General features: G+C 48.7%; 18 non-coding genes and 2 pseudogenes across 18 annotated transcripts; all 20 read right to left on the bottom strand.

Annotated features, from left to right (window-relative positions):
- Positions 1–485: 485 nt before the first annotated feature.
- Positions 486–676, bottom strand: LOC144538597 (U2 spliceosomal RNA). The gene has a single exon (XR_013504383.1). It is a non-coding gene; the product is annotated as a U2 spliceosomal RNA (small nuclear RNA).
- A 167-nt stretch (positions 677–843) lies between these two features.
- LOC144538991 (U5 spliceosomal RNA) lies at positions 844–959 on the bottom strand. Its single transcript, XR_013504713.1, has one exon. It is a non-coding gene; the product is annotated as a U5 spliceosomal RNA (small nuclear RNA).
- A 583-nt stretch (positions 960–1,542) lies between these two features.
- Positions 1,543–1,733, bottom strand: LOC144538608 (U2 spliceosomal RNA). The gene has a single exon (XR_013504394.1). It is a non-coding gene; the product is annotated as a U2 spliceosomal RNA (small nuclear RNA).
- A 167-nt stretch (positions 1,734–1,900) lies between these two features.
- LOC144538993 (U5 spliceosomal RNA) lies at positions 1,901–2,016 on the bottom strand. The gene has a single exon (XR_013504715.1). It is a non-coding gene; the product is annotated as a U5 spliceosomal RNA (small nuclear RNA).
- Positions 2,017–2,599: 583 nt separating this feature from the next.
- On the bottom strand, positions 2,600–2,790 carry LOC144538619 (U2 spliceosomal RNA). Its single transcript, XR_013504405.1, has one exon. It is a non-coding gene; the product is annotated as a U2 spliceosomal RNA (small nuclear RNA).
- Positions 2,791–2,957: 167 nt separating this feature from the next.
- Positions 2,958–3,073, bottom strand: LOC144538994 (U5 spliceosomal RNA). The gene has a single exon (XR_013504716.1). It is a non-coding gene; the product is annotated as a U5 spliceosomal RNA (small nuclear RNA).
- Positions 3,074–3,656: 583 nt separating this feature from the next.
- LOC144538630 (U2 spliceosomal RNA) lies at positions 3,657–3,847 on the bottom strand. The gene has a single exon (XR_013504416.1). It is a non-coding gene; the product is annotated as a U2 spliceosomal RNA (small nuclear RNA).
- Positions 3,848–4,014: 167 nt separating this feature from the next.
- LOC144538995 (U5 spliceosomal RNA) lies at positions 4,015–4,130 on the bottom strand. Its single transcript, XR_013504717.1, has one exon. It is a non-coding gene; the product is annotated as a U5 spliceosomal RNA (small nuclear RNA).
- A 583-nt stretch (positions 4,131–4,713) lies between these two features.
- LOC144538846 (U2 spliceosomal RNA) lies at positions 4,714–4,898 on the bottom strand. Its single transcript, XR_013504625.1, has one exon. It is a non-coding gene; the product is annotated as a U2 spliceosomal RNA (small nuclear RNA).
- Positions 4,899–10,308: 5,410 nt separating this feature from the next.
- On the bottom strand, positions 10,309–10,520 carry LOC144538876 (U2 spliceosomal RNA; annotated as a pseudogene).
- Positions 10,521–10,687: 167 nt separating this feature from the next.
- LOC144538996 (U5 spliceosomal RNA) lies at positions 10,688–10,803 on the bottom strand. Its single transcript, XR_013504718.1, has one exon. It is a non-coding gene; the product is annotated as a U5 spliceosomal RNA (small nuclear RNA).
- A 583-nt stretch (positions 10,804–11,386) lies between these two features.
- On the bottom strand, positions 11,387–11,577 carry LOC144538641 (U2 spliceosomal RNA). Its single transcript, XR_013504427.1, has one exon. It is a non-coding gene; the product is annotated as a U2 spliceosomal RNA (small nuclear RNA).
- Positions 11,578–11,744: 167 nt separating this feature from the next.
- On the bottom strand, positions 11,745–11,860 carry LOC144538997 (U5 spliceosomal RNA). The gene has a single exon (XR_013504719.1). It is a non-coding gene; the product is annotated as a U5 spliceosomal RNA (small nuclear RNA).
- Positions 11,861–12,443: 583 nt separating this feature from the next.
- Positions 12,444–12,634, bottom strand: LOC144538653 (U2 spliceosomal RNA). The gene has a single exon (XR_013504439.1). It is a non-coding gene; the product is annotated as a U2 spliceosomal RNA (small nuclear RNA).
- Positions 12,635–12,801: 167 nt separating this feature from the next.
- LOC144538998 (U5 spliceosomal RNA) lies at positions 12,802–12,917 on the bottom strand. Its single transcript, XR_013504720.1, has one exon. It is a non-coding gene; the product is annotated as a U5 spliceosomal RNA (small nuclear RNA).
- Positions 12,918–13,500: 583 nt separating this feature from the next.
- On the bottom strand, positions 13,501–13,691 carry LOC144538661 (U2 spliceosomal RNA). Its single transcript, XR_013504445.1, has one exon. It is a non-coding gene; the product is annotated as a U2 spliceosomal RNA (small nuclear RNA).
- A 167-nt stretch (positions 13,692–13,858) lies between these two features.
- LOC144538999 (U5 spliceosomal RNA) lies at positions 13,859–13,974 on the bottom strand. The gene has a single exon (XR_013504721.1). It is a non-coding gene; the product is annotated as a U5 spliceosomal RNA (small nuclear RNA).
- A 583-nt stretch (positions 13,975–14,557) lies between these two features.
- Positions 14,558–14,743, bottom strand: LOC144538831 (U2 spliceosomal RNA). The gene has a single exon (XR_013504614.1). It is a non-coding gene; the product is annotated as a U2 spliceosomal RNA (small nuclear RNA).
- Positions 14,744–20,147: 5,404 nt separating this feature from the next.
- On the bottom strand, positions 20,148–20,359 carry LOC144538880 (U2 spliceosomal RNA; annotated as a pseudogene).
- Positions 20,360–20,526: 167 nt separating this feature from the next.
- On the bottom strand, positions 20,527–20,642 carry LOC144539000 (U5 spliceosomal RNA). The gene has a single exon (XR_013504722.1). It is a non-coding gene; the product is annotated as a U5 spliceosomal RNA (small nuclear RNA).
- Between the last annotated feature and the right edge of the window lie 259 nt (positions 20,643–20,901).

A 20,901-nucleotide genomic window follows, 5' to 3' on the forward strand; every position in this document is an offset into this window, starting at 1 on the left:
GCCACGCCTTTGCTGGCACTCCACCCCGCCTTCTCAGGAGCTTAATCCAATCCGATGACCCGGAAACTCATGCGTAGCCATTGCGCGCAGGCTCCTAGAGCCACTGCAATGACTGGTCAATCCCCCGTGCTCAAAATCACTGGTCTTGTTGTGTTAAAGTGCGCAAAGCTTGAGGGGAACAGGCCGCGCTTGTTTGTACAGCATGTCTACCCGTCGGGGCAATTGAACCCTTGTCCCCTGCGCAACAAGTAGGAAGATTGGCCACTGTACTAAGCAGGAGCACACTCTTTCACACCCTGAATAAGCTACCGGTGAGAATAGATTAGCTAAGGCAAACGGGGAGAAAACGCAGCACAGGCTGCTTTGACCAATTTCGAGGCGCACAAAAGCGCCGTCCACTTTGTTCTTGGTCTTTCGGTCAAATTAGGTATGACTTGCAGACTGGCTTTCCATGTTTTCAAACGTTGCTTTTCCACAGAGTGAGAGAAGGGTGCACCGTTCCCAGCGGCACTGCAATACCGGGTCGATGCGTGGAGCGAACGGAGCAAGCCCCTTTTTCAACTCCTGGTTCTAAAAATCCGTTTAATATGTTGTCCCCTTATAGAGGACGTATCAGATATTAAACTGATAAGAACAGATACTACACTTGATCTTAGCCAAAAGGCCGAGAAGCGATAACCCCTGGCCGTTGGCAGCACAAGGCCGCCCCTCCGGTCCGGTCCGTCCTCGTCGGGGTGTCACAGTATTTTGCCATAACAACTGCTGGTGCTTAGCACCTCCGCCCACGGAGTCTCTGGTGTACTTGTTGACCTAGTTTTCTATTTCCTTGCACAACGGTACAGGGCTCAGCCAAAGTGCTAAGCCCGCCAAAAATACCTTTAACTCTTTGGTGTTACTCTCCACGGAAGTCTTTAGTAAAAGGCGAAAGACTTATGCGTTATGAAGAGAAACCAGAGTAAGTACAGCCTCCGGCCACAAGAGCAGCCAAAGACCCTAGTCGTCTCGGTCAACAGCTTCACGGTGCTCCCCGTTTGGCTAGCTGCATAGCAAAGTACAGGCCACGCCTTTGCTGGCACTCCACCCCGCCTTCTCAGGAGCTTAATCCAATCCGATGACCCGGAAACTCATGCGTAGCCATTGCGCGCAGGCTCCTAGAGCCACTGCAATGACTGGTCAATCCCCCGTGCTCAAAATCACTGGTCTTGTTGTGTTAAAGTGCGCAAAGCTTGAGGGGAACAGGCCGCGCTTGTTTGTACAGCATGTCTACCCGTCGGGGCAATTGAACCCTTGTCCCCTGCGCAACAAGTAGGAAGATTGGCCACTGTACTAAGCAGGAGCACACTCTTTCACACCCTGAATAAGCTACCGGTGAGAATAGATTAGCTAAGGCAAACGGGGAGAAAACGCAGCACAGGCTGCTTTGACCAATTTCGAGGCGCACAAAAGCGCCGTCCACTTTGTTCTTGGTCTTTCGGTCAAATTAGGTATGACTTGCAGACTGGCTTTCCATGTTTTCAAACGTTGCTTTTCCACAGAGTGAGAGAAGGGTGCACCGTTCCCAGCGGCACTGCAATACCGGGTCGATGCGTGGAGCGAACGGAGCAAGCCCCTTTTTCAACTCCTGGTTCTAAAAATCCGTTTAATATGTTGTCCCCTTATAGAGGACGTATCAGATATTAAACTGATAAGAACAGATACTACACTTGATCTTAGCCAAAAGGCCGAGAAGCGATAACCCCTGGCCGTTGGCAGCACAAGGCCGCCCCTCCGGTCCGGTCCGTCCTCGTCGGGGTGTCACAGTATTTTGCCATAACAACTGCTGGTGCTTAGCACCTCCGCCCACGGAGTCTCTGGTGTACTTGTTGACCTAGTTTTCTATTTCCTTGCACAACGGTACAGGGCTCAGCCAAAGTGCTAAGCCCGCCAAAAATACCTTTAACTCTTTGGTGTTACTCTCCACGGAAGTCTTTAGTAAAAGGCGAAAGACTTATGCGTTATGAAGAGAAACCAGAGTAAGTACAGCCTCCGGCCACAAGAGCAGCCAAAGACCCTAGTCGTCTCGGTCAACAGCTTCACGGTGCTCCCCGTTTGGCTAGCTGCATAGCAAAGTACAGGCCACGCCTTTGCTGGCACTCCACCCCGCCTTCTCAGGAGCTTAATCCAATCCGATGACCCGGAAACTCATGCGTAGCCATTGCGCGCAGGCTCCTAGAGCCACTGCAATGACTGGTCAATCCCCCGTGCTCAAAATCACTGGTCTTGTTGTGTTAAAGTGCGCAAAGCTTGAGGGGAACAGGCCGCGCTTGTTTGTACAGCATGTCTACCCGTCGGGGCAATTGAACCCTTGTCCCCTGCGCAACAAGTAGGAAGATTGGCCACTGTACTAAGCAGGAGCACACTCTTTCACACCCTGAATAAGCTACCGGTGAGAATAGATTAGCTAAGGCAAACGGGGAGAAAACGCAGCACAGGCTGCTTTGACCAATTTCGAGGCGCACAAAAGCGCCGTCCACTTTGTTCTTGGTCTTTCGGTCAAATTAGGTATGACTTGCAGACTGGCTTTCCATGTTTTCAAACGTTGCTTTTCCACAGAGTGAGAGAAGGGTGCACCGTTCCCAGCGGCACTGCAATACCGGGTCGATGCGTGGAGCGAACGGAGCAAGCCCCTTTTTCAACTCCTGGTTCTAAAAATCCGTTTAATATGTTGTCCCCTTATAGAGGACGTATCAGATATTAAACTGATAAGAACAGATACTACACTTGATCTTAGCCAAAAGGCCGAGAAGCGATAACCCCTGGCCGTTGGCAGCACAAGGCCGCCCCTCCGGTCCGGTCCGTCCTCGTCGGGGTGTCACAGTATTTTGCCATAACAACTGCTGGTGCTTAGCACCTCCGCCCACGGAGTCTCTGGTGTACTTGTTGACCTAGTTTTCTATTTCCTTGCACAACGGTACAGGGCTCAGCCAAAGTGCTAAGCCCGCCAAAAATACCTTTAACTCTTTGGTGTTACTCTCCACGGAAGTCTTTAGTAAAAGGCGAAAGACTTATGCGTTATGAAGAGAAACCAGAGTAAGTACAGCCTCCGGCCACAAGAGCAGCCAAAGACCCTAGTCGTCTCGGTCAACAGCTTCACGGTGCTCCCCGTTTGGCTAGCTGCATAGCAAAGTACAGGCCACGCCTTTGCTGGCACTCCACCCCGCCTTCTCAGGAGCTTAATCCAATCCGATGACCCGGAAACTCATGCGTAGCCATTGCGCGCAGGCTCCTAGAGCCACTGCAATGACTGGTCAATCCCCCGTGCTCAAAATCACTGGTCTTGTTGTGTTCAAGTGCGCAAAGCTTGAGGGGAACAGGCCGCGCTTGTTTGTACAGCATGTCTACCCGTCGGGGCAATTGAACCCTTGTCCCCTGCGCAACAAGTAGGAAGATTGGCCACTGTACTAAGCAGGAGCACACTCTTTCACACCCTGAATAAGCTACCGGTGAGAATAGATTAGCTAAGGCAAACGGGGAGAAAACGCAGCACAGGCTGCTTTGACCAATTTCGAGGCGCACAAAAGCGCCGTCCACTTTGTTCTTGGTCTTTCGGTCAAATTAGGTATGACTTGCAGACTGGCTTTCCATGTTTTCAAACGTTGCTTTTCCACAGAGTGAGAGAAGGGTGCACCGTTCCCAGCGGCACTGCAATACCGGGTCGATGCGTGGAGCGAACGGAGCAAGCCCCTTTTTCAACTCCTGGTTCTAAAAATCCGTTTAATATGTTGTCCCCTTATAGAGGACGTATCAGATATTAAACTGATAAGAACAGATACTACACTTGATCTTAGCCAAAAGGCCGAGAAGCGATAACCCCTGGCCGTTGGCAGCACAAGGCCGCCCCTCCGGTCCGGTCCGTCCTCGTCGGGGTGTCACAGTATTTTGCCATAACAACTGCTGGTGCTTAGCACCTCCGCCCACGGAGTCTCTGGTGTACTTGTTGACCTAGTTTTCTATTTCCTTGCACAACGGTACAGGGCTCAGCCAAAGTGCTAAGCCCGCCAAAAATACCTTTAACTCTTTGGTGTTACTCTCCACGGAAGTCTTTAGTAAAAGGCGAAAGACTTATGCGTTATGAAGAGAAACCAGAGTAAGTACAGCCTCCGGCCACAAGAGCAGCCAAAGACCCTAGTCGTCTCGGTCAACAGCTTCACGGTGCTCCCCGTTTGGCTAGCTGCATAGCAAAGTACAGGCCACGCCTTTGCTGGCACTCCACCCCGCCTTCTCAGGAGCTTAATCCAATCCGATGACCCGGAAACTCATGCGTAGCCATTGCGCGCAGGCTCCTAGAGCCACTGCAATGACTGGTCAATCCCCCGTGCTCAAAATCACTGGTCTTGTTGTGTTAAAGTGCGCAAAGCTTGAGGGGAACAGGCCGCGCTTGTTTGTACAGCATGTCTACCCGTCGGGGCAATTGAACCCTTGTCCCCTGCGCAACAAGTAGGAAGATTGGCCACTGTACTAAGCAGGAGCACACTCTTTCACACCCTGAATAAGCTACCGGTGAGAATAGATTAGCTAAGGCAAACGGGGAGAAAACGCAGCACAGGCTGCTTTGACCAATTTCGAGGCGCACAAAAGCGCCGTCCACTTTGTTCTTGGTCTTTCGGTCAAATTAGGTATGACTTGCAGACTGGCTTTCCATGTTTTCAAACGTTGCTTTTCCACAGAGTGAGAGAAGGGTGCACCGTTCCCAGCGGCACTGCAATACCGGGTCGATGCGTGGAGCGAACGGAGCAAGCCCCTTTTTCAACTCCTGGTTCTAAAAATCCGTTTAATATGTTGTCCCCTTATAGAGGACGTATCAGATATTAAACTGATAAGAACAGATTTTTTCGTTCGAAAAAATTTATTGACACTTTTTTCAAAAAGTCGTACACTGTTTACAATCATAAAATCCTTCACAAACACACATCTTTTCAAAATACAACAAACAAATAAATATGAATACTCTGTAAAACCACGTTCCTTTGTTTAAAACAATAAAAGCAATTGTTTTAAAGTGGATTACAGATAAGATAACGTTGTATTAAAAGTTGTGGAAAATAAATAAATAAATGAATAAATAAATAATTGTCTCTGTGTATATCAGTGTACATTCGTTGTGCAGGGGCGGGATGAGTCCCTAACAAGGATCAACTCATCCCGCTCTCCCGAACAGCTTTGGGTCTCTCGGAACCTGTTCCTGGTGCTCAGAGGGGACCCTCTCCCTTCTGCTCCTTCCCACCTGCCACACCCGGAGAGCCAGGCCGCCGCTGCCTTGACCCTTTATTTGTGTGGCTCCGGCTCCCACGTCCGAATGGGCACAGAGGCGATTCTTCTTTGTGGCTGCGTCCTAGGCCTGCCGCCTGCAGCGACGGCTGCTTGCACCGCCGCTGTGGCCATCTGGATCGCAGCCACGGGGGGGATCTGCATGTGCTTCCTTACCAGCAGGTTTCTGGAGGTCCATATGGCGTCTTTGATGGCGGCCAGGGTGAGCCACTGTTTGGCAAAGTCTGCTGGTAATGTTTGTTCCTGGCCCACCCCGTACAGCACTAGCTGTGCTGTCAGGACCTCCCCTGCTGGTAAGTACGGGAATTTTAGGGAGCCGGCCATTGCCCACTGGTCTACAGCAGCGCTGCACTCCCAGAGCAGATGCCTCACCGACTCAGGTGCGCCACACCCCGGTCGGGGGCAAGTTGAGAGCGTTGACATGCCCCGGGAGTGCATTACGGACCTGACTGGGAGGATCTCATGAGCCACCATCCACGACAGGTCCCGGAGTCTGTTCGGGAGGGCGGGATGGTTTACGTTGCGCCAAACTGTTGAGGACTCACCTATTGTGAGCCCGCGCACTGGATACATTGATTCCCGCTCCTGCACAACAGAGAGAAGAGAGCGATGGTGGGTTAAAATAGACAGCTCCTCTTGCTCTAGTTTAAAATGCTTTAAGAATTTCCGGATAAAAGCGTAGGCCGGTGGCAGATTAAAAGACACAGGTACTCTAAGATCAACGGGTAAAACTTTTAGGTGTCTGAGGTAGGACCCCATCCAGAATCGTGCCATTGCTGTCGTTTTGTCATCTCTGGATGGGGCTGTGGCGTAGGTGATGTGCAGGGTGCTGTATCGGCTTCCTAAAAACTGGTGTAGGTCCGGGACTCCCTTTCCTCCTTTCTCTTTCGGCTTTTTCATCACCTCTCTCCTCAGCCTCTCCCACTTGGACCCCCACAGGAAATAAAAGATGGCGCGTTCCAGATCTAAAAGCACTCTTCGTGGTGGGATAAAAACAGAACTGATTAATAAAAGCAAAGGTAAAATCACTGCTTTAATGATTAAAACCTTTCCTTCCATTGTCAGTCTTCTAAGTCCCCAGTACCCTAGTCTCTGTCTAACTTTCCCTACCACGTCTGGCCAGTTTCCTTTTCCTCCCCCCTCCCTGTCAAATTTAACCCCCAGTATTTTTTGGTCAGTCTGGGTCACAGTCAAGGGGAGTCCTGTCGTCTCGGTCGCTGTCCACGGTCCGTAAGTTTGGGCTTGAGTCTTATCTCGGTTAAGCTTTGACCCAGAGGCCTGTCCGAACCAGTCAGTCAAGTCCAGTGTCCTGTTGACAGATAAAAGGTCAGTACATAAAATGTTAAAATCGTCCATATATATTGCACATTTGGTGGTCAATCCCCCGCTCCCCGGGATTGCCACCCCATTGATTCTTTGGTCCCTTCTCAAGATCTGTGCCAACGGCTCTATACAGGTCACGTAGAGGAGGGCTGATAACGGACAACCCTGACGGACACCGCAGTGTATGTTAACTGCTTTTGTTAGATGCCCATTAACAACAAATCTGCTGGTAATGTCCCGGTACAGCAATCCCACCCAAGCTATAAACCTTTCTGGAAACCCCATTTTTTGCAGTACCTGGAAAAGGTACTGGTGCGAGATCCGATCAAAGGCTTTCTCAAAATCTAAATTTAGGACTACTAGCCGGATGTTTCTGTCTCTCGCATAACAGATGGTGTCTCGGATCAGTACGAGGCTGTCGGTGATCTTCCTCCCCGGGATGGCACAGGCTTGATCCGGGTGAATCACCTCCTCTAAAACCAGGGACATACGAGCAGATAAAAGTTTACTAAAAAGTTTGCAGTCAAGATTTAAGAGGGTGATAGGTCTCCAGTTTTTCAGTTCAGTCCTGTCATTTTTTTTGTATAGTAGAGTCACTATCCCTGCTCTAAAACTGTCAGGTAGTCTGTCTAGTCCTTCGAAATCCATAAAAACAGAAAGTAGGTCCGGTGCTAAAATGTCCCAAAAAGTCAGATAAAAGTCCAAGGGAAGCCCGTCTTCTCCTGGGGACTTCCCTTTCTTAAAATTTTGTACACATTTATCTAACTCTAAAAGGGTAAAACCTTGGGTTAAAAGCACACTGTCCTTTACTGTTTTGTCAATGAATTTTAAAACCTCTGTCATGGTGTCTGTTTTAATATTTTTTTCTTTGTAAAGATCCCCGTAAAAGCTCTCTATAGTGTCTTTGATTTCTTCTGTTGTGTTTGCTGTGTACCCACTTTCTTTTTTTAGTTGTAAAATACCCCCCCCTTTGTTGACAATTTTCTTAAAAAAATATCTGGTACACTTTTCCCCTTCCTCGATCTCCCTTTCTTTACTTCTTAGAATGACACCCTTACTTTTAATGTCTGCTAAAACCGACATTTCTGTTTTGACTTGTTTAATATCTTCGCTAAAATCCATGCCCTGTTGCTGTAGTTTAAAATAGCGCTGTAGTCGCTTCTGCAGTCCCAGCATGCGTCTGTTTTCCTTATCTTTTTTCTTTTTACCTGCCTTTCTAAAAAAAGTCTGGGTCTTTCCCTTCACCATTTCCCACCAGTGTGCACGTGTGTCGTACAAGTCTTGAAGGGTCTGCCACTCTTTATACTGCTCCCTGAACTGGCTAACTAACTCCCTATCCTCTAACAGGGAGCAGTTGAGCTTCCACAGACCACTTCCTGTTGTCAAACCCGAAAAAGGTGAGAGGGTGCAGGAGAGCATTATGTGATCAGAGAAGAAAACAGGGGTCAATCTAGCATCGGTTGGCGGGCAGTCCCTTGTAAAAATATAGTCTATGCGAGAGGCTCTGTTGCCGTCACCACTGAACCAGGTGAAGCCTTCCTCTCCGGGATGCATGATTTTAAAACAGTCTTGGAGTTTAAAATCCCTGCATAAACCCTGCAATAAACACGATGTTTTATCAATTTTAAAATCCTCCCCTGCCCCCTTCCTATCCTTGCTGGATAAAACACAGTTAAAATCCCCTCCTACCACTAGCGGTGCCCTACCCAGCAAGTGGGACTGCAGGTCTTCTAAAAGGTCATACCTGTCGTTTCTGTCGTTAAAACCATAAATATTTAGTACGTTAAAATCCTTTCCCATGTACGTCAGATGTGCTAAAAGTGCCCGCCCGTCTCTCACCACAGTGCTGCCCTTCACCAGAATAGAGGGGTTTTGAATTAAAATGGCCACTCCATCGTTCCTGTTTTCATTTGATCCGCTCCATATGGATTCTTGTGGCCACTTCTCCTCCCATTCCCTGTAGTGTTTTAAAAACGGTATGGCACACTCCTGGAGTAAAAACACATCTGCATTAAAAGCACTCAGAAAGGATAAAACTGTTGTGGCTCTAACTCCTGACCTCACACTTCTCACATTGAGGGTGGAAATGATGAGGGTCATGTGTATTATGTTTAAAACAACAGGCATGACAGTTTAAAAGAATTGAAATAACAGGGTTAAAAACCTAAAAGAGAAATGCAGCTAACCAAATAATTGTGAATGCAGCTCTTCCTTTCCCTTTATGGGGGAAAGGGGAGGGGTCTGAGCTCCATTCCCTTTCCGGACTCTGGCAGCTGGTCTTGGGGGTAATGCCGCGTTCAGTACTGAGTCCTTGGGGGTTGATTGCAGAGCTACATTTAAAAAGGAGACCTGGTTTGGAGAACTGGAGGGGAAGACTCTGGACTCCTCCACAGACGAGCTGTCTGAGGGGTACACAGCTCTCCCCCGCTTCCCTGAGGCTCCAGGAGTCTCAGGGGACAGTTCTGAAGCAGGCCTCTTGATTTGCTGGGCATCGGGGAGGGGGCCATCATTTCCAGTTCCGCTCTCTGCCTGCATTGCCTCCTCTCCCTCAGCACTCTCCATTTGTGGGGCAATAACAGGCCCCTCCCCCTCTCCCGCCTCACCTGATCCCTCTCCTCCAACCACAGGATTTGGCGGGAGATTTGAATTTTCTAGCCCAGCCTTTTCAATTTGCTCTCCAACTGCCTCCCTTTGTCCACCATCTTGTTCCTCATTCTCGGCCTTCTTGTTAGCCTTTAGCTTGTTGGCAAAGGATTTTGGGCAATCTCTGAAGATATGATTTGACTCTCCACAAAGATTACACTTTCTGCCATTTGGACACTGCTCAAAAGCATGCCCAATTTCTCTACACTTCCCACAAACAATTTTTTGGCACGCTTCTACCAGGTGCCCATGCTCACCACACTTGCGGCAGAGCTTGGGTTGTCCCTGGTAGTGAATGTAGCCTCTGTTGTCTCCCAGAACTATCATTGATGGCAGATGTTTCAGGCCCTGGTAGCCCTGGGGGTCCTGCCATTGTTGAATGGGGACCCTCCAGGCGCAAGTCCAAATGCCATCCTCATCTCTCACTTTGGTAGCCTGGCCCTTAACAGTGCAATATCTTCCCAGCCACAAACAAATGTCATCTGCATTCACTGTCTCATTGAACATTCTGACAATAACCACTTTTGAGGCATTGTCAGTCAGTTTCTCTACATTGAAAGCAGAAAACTGGGTTTTTACCTTTTCAAAGCGTGTCCAAAATTCTCTATGCACAATCGCGGATCCGAAACTTACATCGAATCCTTTGTTGAAGGGAAGGGTCAAAATACAATTCAAGTCCTTTGCCGTGAAACCTAATGCCTTTTGTATGAGCTTCCTGGAGAAGTCCATTCTGGACATCTCCAGGAGCCTGCCATCTTTTTCTTTAAACTTAAAACGCACGCTGTGGTGCCTCCGCATGCCGGCATGGCCAGCCGACATGGTGGGGACACCACACGTTAAGAACAATTAAGAAAACTAAACCACCACGTACAAAAACCAAAGAACTAAAAACAGGGCTAAAAAGGAGAATAAAACAGTGAAATCACTCCTAAAAGGTGAAATACAAAACACTTACCTTTTCTCGGGTGGTTTGGTCTTGGTGAAGGTCTCACAGAGGGCAGGCAAGCAAAGACTCTGAGCCGATGAATTCCTGTTGGTGAAAGAAATACAACCACAAAAAATTGTAATATTTTTCATTTTAGGAATAAATATATTATCCTCCCAAGTGTGGGTAACAATCAATGCCACAAACAGGCAAGAATTTTTACCACCAGCAGGAGGCGATCGCAGTCTTAGCCAAAAGGCCGAGAAGCGACTGATAAGAACAGATACTACACTTGATCTTAGCCAAAAGGCCGAGAAGCGATAACCCCTGGCCGTTGGCAGCACAAGGCCGCCCCTCCGGTCCGGTCCGTCCTCGTCGGGGTGTCACAGTATTTTGCCATAACAACTGCTGGTGCTTAGCACCTCCGCCCACGGAGTCTCTGGTGTACTTGTTGACCTAGTTTTCTATTTCCTTGCACAACGGTACAGGGCTCAGCCAAAGTGCTAAGCCCGCCAAAAATACCTTTAACTCTTTGGTGTTACTCTCCACGGAAGTCTTTAGTAAAAGGCGAAAGACTTATGCGTTATGAAGAGAAACCAGAGTAAGTACAGCCTCCGGCCACAAGAGCAGCCAAAGACCCTAGTCGTCTCGGTCAACAGCTTCACGGTGCTCCCCGTTTGGCTAGCTGCATAGCAAAGTACAGGCCACGCCTTTGCTGGCACTCCACCCCGCCTTCTCAGGAGCTTAATCCAATCCGATGACCCGGAAACTCATGCGTAGCCATTGCGCGCAGGCTCCTAGAGCCACTGCAATGACTGGTCAATCCCCCGTGCTCAAAATCACTGGTCTTGTTGTGTTAAAGTGCGCAAAGCTTGAGGGGAACAGGCCGCGCTTGTTTGTACAGCATGTCTACCCGTCGGGGCAATTGAACCCTTGTCCCCTGCGCAACAAGTAGGAAGATTGGCCACTGTACTAAGCAGGAGCACACTCTTTCACACCCTGAATAAGCTACCGGTGAGAATAGATTAGCTAAGGCAAACGGGGAGAAAACGCAGCACAGGCTGCTTTGACCAATTTCGAGGCGCACAAAAGCGCCGTCCACTTTGTTCTTGGTCTTTCGGTCAAATTAGGTATGACTTGCAGACTGGCTTTCCATGTTTTCAAACGTTGCTTTTCCACAGAGTGAGAGAAGGGTGCACCGTTCCCAGCGGCACTGCAATACCGGGTCGATGCGTGGAGCGAACGGAGCAAGCCCCTTTTTCAACTCCTGGTTCTAAAAATCCGTTTAATATGTTGTCCCCTTATAGAGGACGTATCAGATATTAAACTGATAAGAACAGATACTACACTTGATCTTAGCCAAAAGGCCGAGAAGCGATAACCCCTGGCCGTTGGCAGCACAAGGCCGCCCCTCCGGTCCGGTCCGTCCTCGTCGGGGTGTCACAGTATTTTGCCATAACAACTGCTGGTGCTTAGCACCTCCGCCCACAGAGTCTCTGGTGTACTTGTTGACCTAGTTTTCTATTTCCTTGCACAACGGTACAGGGCTCAGCCAAAGTGCTAAGCCCGCCAAAAATACCTTTAACTCTTTGGTGTTACTCTCCACGGAAGTCTTTAGTAAAAGGCGAAAGACTTATGCGTTATGAAGAGAAACCAGAGTAAGTACAGCCTCCGGCCACAAGAGCAGCCAAAGACCCTAGTCGTCTCGGTCAACAGCTTCACGGTGCTCCCCGTTTGGCTAGCTGCATAGCAAAGTACAGGCCACGCCTTTGCTGGCACTCCACCCCGCCTTCTCAGGAGCTTAATCCAATCCGATGACCCGGAAACTCATGCGTAGCCATTGCGCGCAGGCTCCTAGAGCCACTGCAATGACTGGTCAATCCCCCGTGCTCAAAATCACTGGTCTTGTTGTGTTAAAGTGCGCAAAGCTTGAGGGGAACAGGCCGCGCTTGTTTGTACAGCATGTCTACCCGTCGGGGCAATTGAACCCTTGTCCCCTGCGCAACAAGTAGGAAGATTGGCCACTGTACTAAGCAGGAGCACACTCTTTCACACCCTGAATAAGCTACCGGTGAGAATAGATTAGCTAAGGCAAACGGGGAGAAAACGCAGCACAGGCTGCTTTGACCAATTTCGAGGCGCACAAAAGCGCCGTCCACTTTGTTCTTGGTCTTTCGGTCAAATTAGGTATGACTTGCAGACTGGCTTTCCATGTTTTCAAACGTTGCTTTTCCACAGAGTGAGAGAAGGGTGCACCGTTCCCAGCGGCACTGCAATACCGGGTCGATGCGTGGAGCGAACGGAGCAAGCCCCTTTTTCAACTCCTGGTTCTAAAAATCCGTTTAATATGTTGTCCCCTTATAGAGGACGTATCAGATATTAAACTGATAAGAACAGATACTACACTTGATCTTAGCCAAAAGGCCGAGAAGCGATAACCCCTGGCCGTTGGCAGCACAAGGCCGCCCCTCCGGTCCGGTCCGTCCTCGTCGGGGTGTCACAGTATTTTGCCATAACAACTGCTGGTGCTTAGCACCTCCGCCCACAGAGTCTCTGGTGTACTTGTTGACCTAGTTTTCTATTTCCTTGCACAACGGTACAGGGCTCAGCCAAAGTGCTAAGCCCGCCAAAAATACCTTTAACTCTTTGGTGTTACTCTCCACGGAAGTCTTTAGTAAAAGGCGAAAGACTTATGCGTTATGAAGAGAAACCAGAGTAAGTACAGCCTCCGGCCACAAGAGCAGCCAAAGACCCTAGTCGTCTCGGTCAACAGCTTCACGGTGCTCCCCGTTTGGCTAGCTGCATAGCAAAGTACAGGCCACGCCTTTGCTGGCACTCCACCCCGCCTTCTCAGGAGCTTAATCCAATCCGATGACCCGGAAACTCATGCGTAGCCATTGCGCGCAGGCTCCTAGAGCCACTGCAATGACTGGTCAATCCCCCGTGCTCAAAATCACTGGTCTTGTTGTGTTAAAGTGCGCAAAGCTTGAGGGGAACAGGCCGCGCTTGTTTGTACAGCATGTCTACCCGTCGGGGCAATTGAACCCTTGTCCCCTGCGCAACAAGTAGGAAGATTGGCCACTGTACTAAGCAGGAGCACACTCTTTCACACCCTGAATAAGCTACCGGTGAGAATAGATTAGCTAAGGCAAACGGGGAGAAAACGCAGCACAGGCTGCTTTGACCAATTTCGAGGCGCACAAAAGCGCCGTCCACTTTGTTCTTGGTCTTTCGGTCAAATTAGGTATGACTTGCAGACTGGCTTTCCATGTTTTCAAACGTTGCTTTTCCACAGAGTGAGAGAAGGGTGCACCGTTCCCAGCGGCACTGCAATACCGGGTCGATGCGTGGAGCGAACGGAGCAAGCCCCTTTTTCAACTCCTGGTTCTAAAAATCCGTTTAATATGTTGTCCCCTTATAGAGGACGTATCAGATATTAAACTGATAAGAACAGATACTACACTTGATCTTAGCCAAAAGGCCGAGAAGCGATAACCCCTGGCCGTTGGCAGCACAAGGCCGCCCCTCCGGTCCGGTCCGTCCTCGTCGGGGTGTCACAGTATTTTGCCATAACAACTGCTGGTGCTTAGCACCTCCGCCCACAGAGTCTCTGGTGTACTTGTTGACCTAGTTTTCTATTTCCTTGCACAACGGTACAGGGCTCAGCCAAAGTGCTAAGCCCGCCAAAAATACCTTTAACTCTTTGGTGTTACTCTCCACGGAAGTCTTTAGTAAAAGGCGAAAGACTTATGCGTTATGAAGAGAAACCAGAGTAAGTACAGCCTCCGGCCACAAGAGCAGCCAAAGACCCTAGTCGTCTCGGTCAACAGCTTCACGGTGCTCCCCGTTTGGCTAGCTGCATAGCAAAGTACAGGCCACGCCTTTGCTGGCACTCCACCCCGCCTTCTCAGGAGCTTAATCCAATCCGATGACCCGGAAACTCATGCGTAGCCATTGCGCGCAGGCTCCTAGAGCCACTGCAATGACTGGTCAATCCCCCGTGCTCAAAATCACTGGTCTTGTTGTGTTAAAGTGCGCAAAGCTTGAGGGGAACAGGCCGCGCTTGTTTGTACAGCATGTCTACCCGTCGGGGCAATTGAACCCTTGTCCCCTGCGCAACAAGTAGGAAGATTGGCCACTGTACTAAGCAGGAGCACACTCTTTCACACCCTGAATAAGCTACCGGTGAGAATAGATTAGCTAAGGCAAACGGGGAGAAAACGCAGCACAGGCTGCTTTGACCAATTTCGAGGCGCACAAAAGCGCCGTCCACTTTGTTCTTGGTCTTTCGGTCAAATTAGGTATGACTTGCAGACTGGCTTTCCATGTTTTCAAACGTTGCTTTTCCACAGAGTGAGAGAAGGGTGCACCGTTCCCAGCGGCACTGCAATACCGGGTCGATGCGTGGAGCGAACGGAGCAAGCCCCTTTTTCAACTCCTGGTTCTAAAAATCCGTTTAATATGTTGTCCCCTTATAGAGGACGTATCAGATATTAAACTGATAAGAACAGATTTTTTTCTTTCGAAAAAATTTATTGACACTTTTTTCAAAAAGTCGTACACTGTTTACAATCATAAAATCCTTCACAAACACACATCTTTTCAAAATACAACAAACAAATAAATACTCTGTAAAACCACGTTCCTTTGTTTAAAACAATAAAAGCAATTGTTTTAAAGTGGATTACAGATAAGATAACATTGTATTAAAAGTTGTGGAAAATAAATAAATAAATGAATAAATAAATAATTGTCTCTGTGTATATCAGTGTACATTCGTTGTGCAGGGGCGGGATGAGTCCCTAACAAGGATCAACTCATCCCGCTCTCCCGAACAGCTTTGGGTCTCTCGGAACCTGTTCCTGGTGCTCAGAGGGGACCCTCTCCCTTCTGCTCCTTCCCACCTGCCACACCCGGAGAGCCAGGCCGCCGCTGCCTTGACCCTTTATTTGTGTGGCTCCGGCTCCCACGTCCGAATGGGCACAGAGGCGATTCTTCTTTGTGGCTGCGTCCTAGGCCTGCCGCCTGCAGCGACGGCTGCTTGCACCGCCGCTGTGGCCATCTGGATCGCAGCCACGGGGGAGATCTGCATGTGCTTCCTTACCAGCAGGTTTCTGGAGGTCCATATGGCGTCTTTGATGGCGGCCAGGGTGAGCCACTGTTTGGCAAAGTCTGCTGGTAATGTTTGTTCCTGGCCCACCCCGTACAGCACTAGCTGTGCTGTCAGGACCTCCCCTGCTGGTAAGTACGGGAATTTTAGGGAGCCGGCCATTGCCCACTGGTCTACAGCAGCGCTGCACTCCCAGAGCAGATGCCTCACCGACTCAGGTGCGCCACACCCCGGTCGGGGGCAAGTTGAGAGCGTTGACATGCCCCGGGAGTGCATTACGGACCTGACTGGGAGGATCTCATGAGCCACCATCCACGACAGGTCCCGGAGTCTGTTCGGGAGGGCGGGATGGTTTACGTTGCGCCAAACTGTTGAGGACTCACCTATTGTGAGCCCGCGCACTGGATACATTGATTCCCGCTCCTGCACAACAGAGAGAAGAGAGCGATGGTGGGTTAAAATAGACAGCTCCTCTTGCTCTAGTTTAAAATGCTTTAAGAATTTCCGGATAAAAGCGTAGGCCGGTGGCAGATTAAAAGACACAGGTACTCTAAGATCAACGGGTAAAACTTTTAGGTGTCTGAGGTAGGACCCCATCCAGAATCGTGCCATTGCTGTCGTTTTGTCATCTCTGGATGGGGCTGTGGCGTAGGTGATGTGCAGGGTGCTGTATCGGCTTCCTAAAAACTGGTGTAGGTCCGGGACTCCCTTTCCTCCTTTCTCTTTCGGCTTTTTCATCACCTCTCTCCTCAGCCTCTCCCACTTGGACCCCCACAGGAAATAAAAGATGGCGCGTTCCAGATCTAAAAGCACTCTTCGTGGTGGGATAAAAACAGAACTGATTAATAAAAGCAAAGGTAAAATCACTGCTTTAATGATTAAAACCTTTCCTTCCATTGTCAGTCTTCTAAGTCCCCAGTACCCTAGTCTCTGTCTAACTTTCCCTACCACGTCTGGCCAGTTTCCTTTTCCTCCCCCCTCCCTGTCAAATTTAACCCCCAGTATTTTTTGGTCAGTCTGGGTCACAGTCAAGGGGAGTCCTGTCGTCTCGGTCGCTGTCCACGGTCCGTAAGTTTGGGCTTGAGTCTTATCTCGGTTAAGCTTTGACCCAGAGGCCTGTCCGAACCAGTCAGTCAAGTCCAGTGTCCTGTTGACAGATAAAAGGTCAGTACATAAAATGTTAAAATCGTCCATATATATTGCACATTTGGTGGTCAATCCCCCGCTCCCCGGGATTGCCACCCCATTGATTCTTTGGTCCCTTCTCAAGATCTGTGCCAACGGCTCTATACAGGTCACGTAGAGGAGGGCTGATAACGGACAACCCTGACGGACACCGCAGTGTATGTTAACTGCTTTTGTTAGATGCCCATTAACAACAAATCTGCTGGTAATGTCCCGGTACAGCAATCCCACCCAAGCTATAAACCTTTCTGGAAACCCCATTTTTTGCAGTACCTGGAAAAGGTACTGGTGCGAGATCCGATCAAAGGCTTTCTCAAAATCTAAATTTAGGACTACTAGCCGGATGTTTCTGTCTCTCGCATAACAGATGGTGTCTCGGATCAGTACGAGGCTGTCGGTGATCTTCCTCCCCGGGATGGCACAGGCTTGATCCGGGTGAATCACCTCCTCTAAAACCAGGGACATACGAGCAGATAAAAGTTTACTAAAAAGTTTGCAGTCAAGATTTAAGAGGGTGATAGGTCTCCAGTTTTTCAGTTCAGTCCTGTCATTTTTTTTGTATAGTAGAGTCACTATCCCTGCTCTAAAACTGTCAGGTAGTCTGTCTAGTCCTTCGAAATCCATAAAAACAGAAAGTAGGTCCGGTGCTAAAATGTCCCAAAAAGTCAGATAAAAGTCCAAGGGAAGCCCGTCTTCTCCTGGGGACTTCCCTTTCTTAAAATTTTGTACACATTTATCTAACTCTAAAAGGGTAAAACCTTGGGTTAAAAGCACACTGTCCTTTACTGTTTTGTCAATGAATTTTAAAACCTCTGTCATGGTGTCTGTTTTAATATTTTTTTCTTTGTAAAGATCCCCGTAAAAGCTCTCTATAGTGTCTTTGATTTCTTCTGTTGTGTTTGCTGTGTACCCACTTTCTTTTTTTAGTTGTAAAATACCCCCCCCTTTGTTGACAATTTTCTTAAAAAAATATCTGGTACACTTTTCCCCTTCCTCGATCTCCCTTTCTTTACTTCTTAGAATGACACCCTTACTTTTAATGTCTGCTAAAACCGACATTTCTGTTTTGACTTGTTTAATATCTTCGCTAAAATCCATGCCCTGTTGCTGTAGTTTAAAATAGCGCTGTAGTCGCTTCTGCAGTCCCAGCATGCGTCTGTTTTCCTTATCTTTTTTCTTTTTACCTGCCTTTCTAAAAAAAGTCTGGGTCTTTCCCTTCACCATTTCCCACCAGTGTGCACGTGTGTCGTACAAGTCTTGAAGGGTCTGCCACTCTTTATACTGCTCCCTGAACTGGCTAACTAACTCCCTATCCTCTAACAGGGAGCAGTTGAGCTTCCACAGACCACTTCCTGTTGTCAAACCCGAAAAAGGTGAGAGGGTGCAGGAGAGCATTATGTGATCAGAGAAGAAAACAGGGGTCAATCTAGCATCGGTTGGCGGGCAGTCCCTTGTAAAAATATAGTCTATGCGAGAGGCTCTGTTGCCGTCACCACTGAACCAGGTGAAGCCTTCCTCTCCGGGATGCATGATTTTAAAACAGTCTTGGAGTTTAAAATCCCTGCATAAACCCTGCAATAAACACGATGTTTTATCAATTTTAAAATCCTCCCCTGCCCCCTTCCTATCCTTGCTGGATAAAACACAGTTAAAATCCCCTCCTACCACTAGCGGTGCCCTACCCAGCAAGTGGGACTGCAGGTCTTCTAAAAGGTCATACCTGTCGTTTCTGTCGTTAAAACCATAAATATTTAGTACGTTAAAATCCTTTCCCATGTACGTCAGATGTGCTAAAAGTGCCCGCCCGTCTCTCACCACAGTGCTGCCCTTCACCAGAATAGAGGGGTTTTGAATTAAAATGGCCACTCCATCGTTCCTGTTTTCATTTGATCCGCTCCATATGGATTCTTGTGGCCACTTCTCCTCCCATTCCCTGTAGTGTTTTGAAAACGGTATGGCACACTCCTGGAGTAAAAACACATCTGCATTAAAAGCACTCAGAAAGGATAAAACTGTTGTGGCTCTAACTCCTGACCTCACACTTCTCACATTGAGGGTGGAAATGATGAGGGTCATGTGTATTATGTTTAAAACAACAGGCATGACAGTTTAAAAGAATTGAAATAACAGGGTTAAAAACCTAAAAGAGAAATGCAGCTAACCAAATAATTGTGAATGCAGCTCTTCCTTTCCCTTTATGGGGGAAAGGGGAGGGGTCTGAGCTCCATTCCCTTTCCGGACTCTGGCAGCTGGTCTTGGGGGTAATGCCGCGTTCAGTACTGAGTCCTTGGGGGTTGATTGCAGAGCTACATTTAAAAAGGAGACCTGGTTTGGAGAACTGGAGGGGAAGACTCTGGACTCCTCCACAGACGAGCTGTCTGAGGGGTACACAGCTCTCCCCCGCTTCCCTGAGGCTCCAGGAGTCTCAGGGGACAGTTCTGAAGCAGGCCTCTTGATTTGCTGGGCATCGGGGAGGGGGCCATCATTTCCAGTTCCGCTCTCTGCCTGCATTGCCTCCTCTCCCTCAGCACTCTCCATTTGTGGGGCAATAACAGGCCCCTCCCCCTCTCCCGCCTCACCTGATCCCTCTCCTCCAACCACAGGATTTGGCGGGAGATTTGAATTTTCTAGCCCAGCCTTTTCAATTTGCTCTCCAACTGCCTCCCTTTGTCCACCATCTTGTTCCTCATTCTCGGCCTTCTTGTTAGCCTTTAGCTTGTTGGCAAAGGATTTTGGGCAATCTCTGAAGATATGATTTGACTCTCCACACAGATTACACTTTCTGCCATTTGGACACTGCTCAAAAGCATGCCCAATTTCTCTACACTTCCCACAAACAATTTTTTGGCACGCTTCTACCAGGTGCCCATGCTCACCACACTTGCGGCAGAGCTTGGGTTGTCCCTGGTAGTGAATGTAGCCTCTGTTGTCTCCCAGAACTATCATTGATGGCAGATGTTTCAGGCCCTGGTAGCCCTGGGGGTCCTGCCATTGTTGAATGGGGACCCTCCAGGCGCAAGTCCAAATGCCATCCTCATCTCTCACTTTGGTAGCCTGGCCCTTAACAGTGCAATATCTTCCCAGCCACAAACAAATGTCATCTGCATTCACTGTCTCATTGAACATTCTGACAATAACCACTTTTGAGGCATTGTCAGTCAGTTTCTCTACATTGAAAGCAGAAAACTGGGTTTTTACCTTTTCAAAGCGTGTCCAAAATTCTCTATGCACAATCGCGGATCCGAAACTTACATCGAATCCTTTGTTGAAGGGAAGGGTCAAAATACAATTCAAGTCCTTTGCCGTGAAACCTAATGCCTTTTGTATGAGCTTCCTGGAGAAGTCCATTCTGGACATCTCCAGGAGCCTGCCATCTTTTTCTTTAAACTTAAAACGCACGCTGTGGTGCCTCCGCATGCCGGCATGGCCAGCCGACATGGTGGGGACACCACACGTTAAGAACAATTAAGAAAACTAAACCACCACGTACAAAAACCAAAGAACTAAAAACAGGGCTAAAAAGGAGAATAAAACAGTGAAATCACTCCTAAAAGGTGAAATACAAAACACTTACCTTTTCTCGGGTGGTTTGGTCTTGGTGAAGGTCTCACAGAGGGCAGGCAAGCAAAGACTCTGAGCCGATGAATTCCTGTTGGTGAAAGAAATACAACCACAAAAAATTGTAATATTTTTCACTTTAGGAATAAATATATTATCCTCCCAAGTGTGGGTAACAATCAATGCCACAAACAGGCAAGAATTTTTACCACCAGCAGGAGGCGATCGCAGTCTTAGCCAAAAGGCCGAGAAGCGACTGATAAGAACAGATACTACACTTGATCTTAGCCAAAAGGCCGAGAAGCGATAACCCCTGGCCGTTGGCAGCACAAGGCCGCCCCTCCGGTCCGGTCCGTCCTCGTCGGGGTGTCACAGTATTTTGCCATAACAACTGCTGGTGCTTAGCACCTCCGCCCACGGAGTCTCTGGTGTACTTGTTGACCTAGTTTTCTATTTCCTTGCACAACGGTACAGGGCTCAGCCAAAGTGCTAAGCCCGCCAAAAATACCTTTAACTCTTTGGTGTTACTCTCCACGGAAGTCTTTAGTAAAAGGCGAAAGACTTATGCGTTATGAAGAGAAACCAGAGTAAGTACAGTCTCCGGCCACAAGAGCAGCCAAAGACCCTAGTCGTCTCGGTCAACAGCTTCACGGTGCTCCCCGTTTGGCTAGCTGCATAGCAAAGTACAGGCCACGCCTTTGCTGGCACTCCACCCCGCCTTCTCAGGAGCTTAATCCAATCCGATGACCCGGAAACTCATGCGTAGCCATTGCGCGCAGGCTCCTAGAGCCACTGCAATGACTGGTCAATCCCCCGTGCTCAAAATCACTGGTCTTGTTGTGTTAAAGTG

This window comes from Centroberyx gerrardi, chromosome 4 (genome assembly GCF_048128805.1).
Source record: "Centroberyx gerrardi isolate f3 chromosome 4, fCenGer3.hap1.cur.20231027, whole genome shotgun sequence".
NCBI lineage: Eukaryota > Metazoa > Chordata > Actinopteri > Beryciformes > Berycidae > Centroberyx > Centroberyx gerrardi.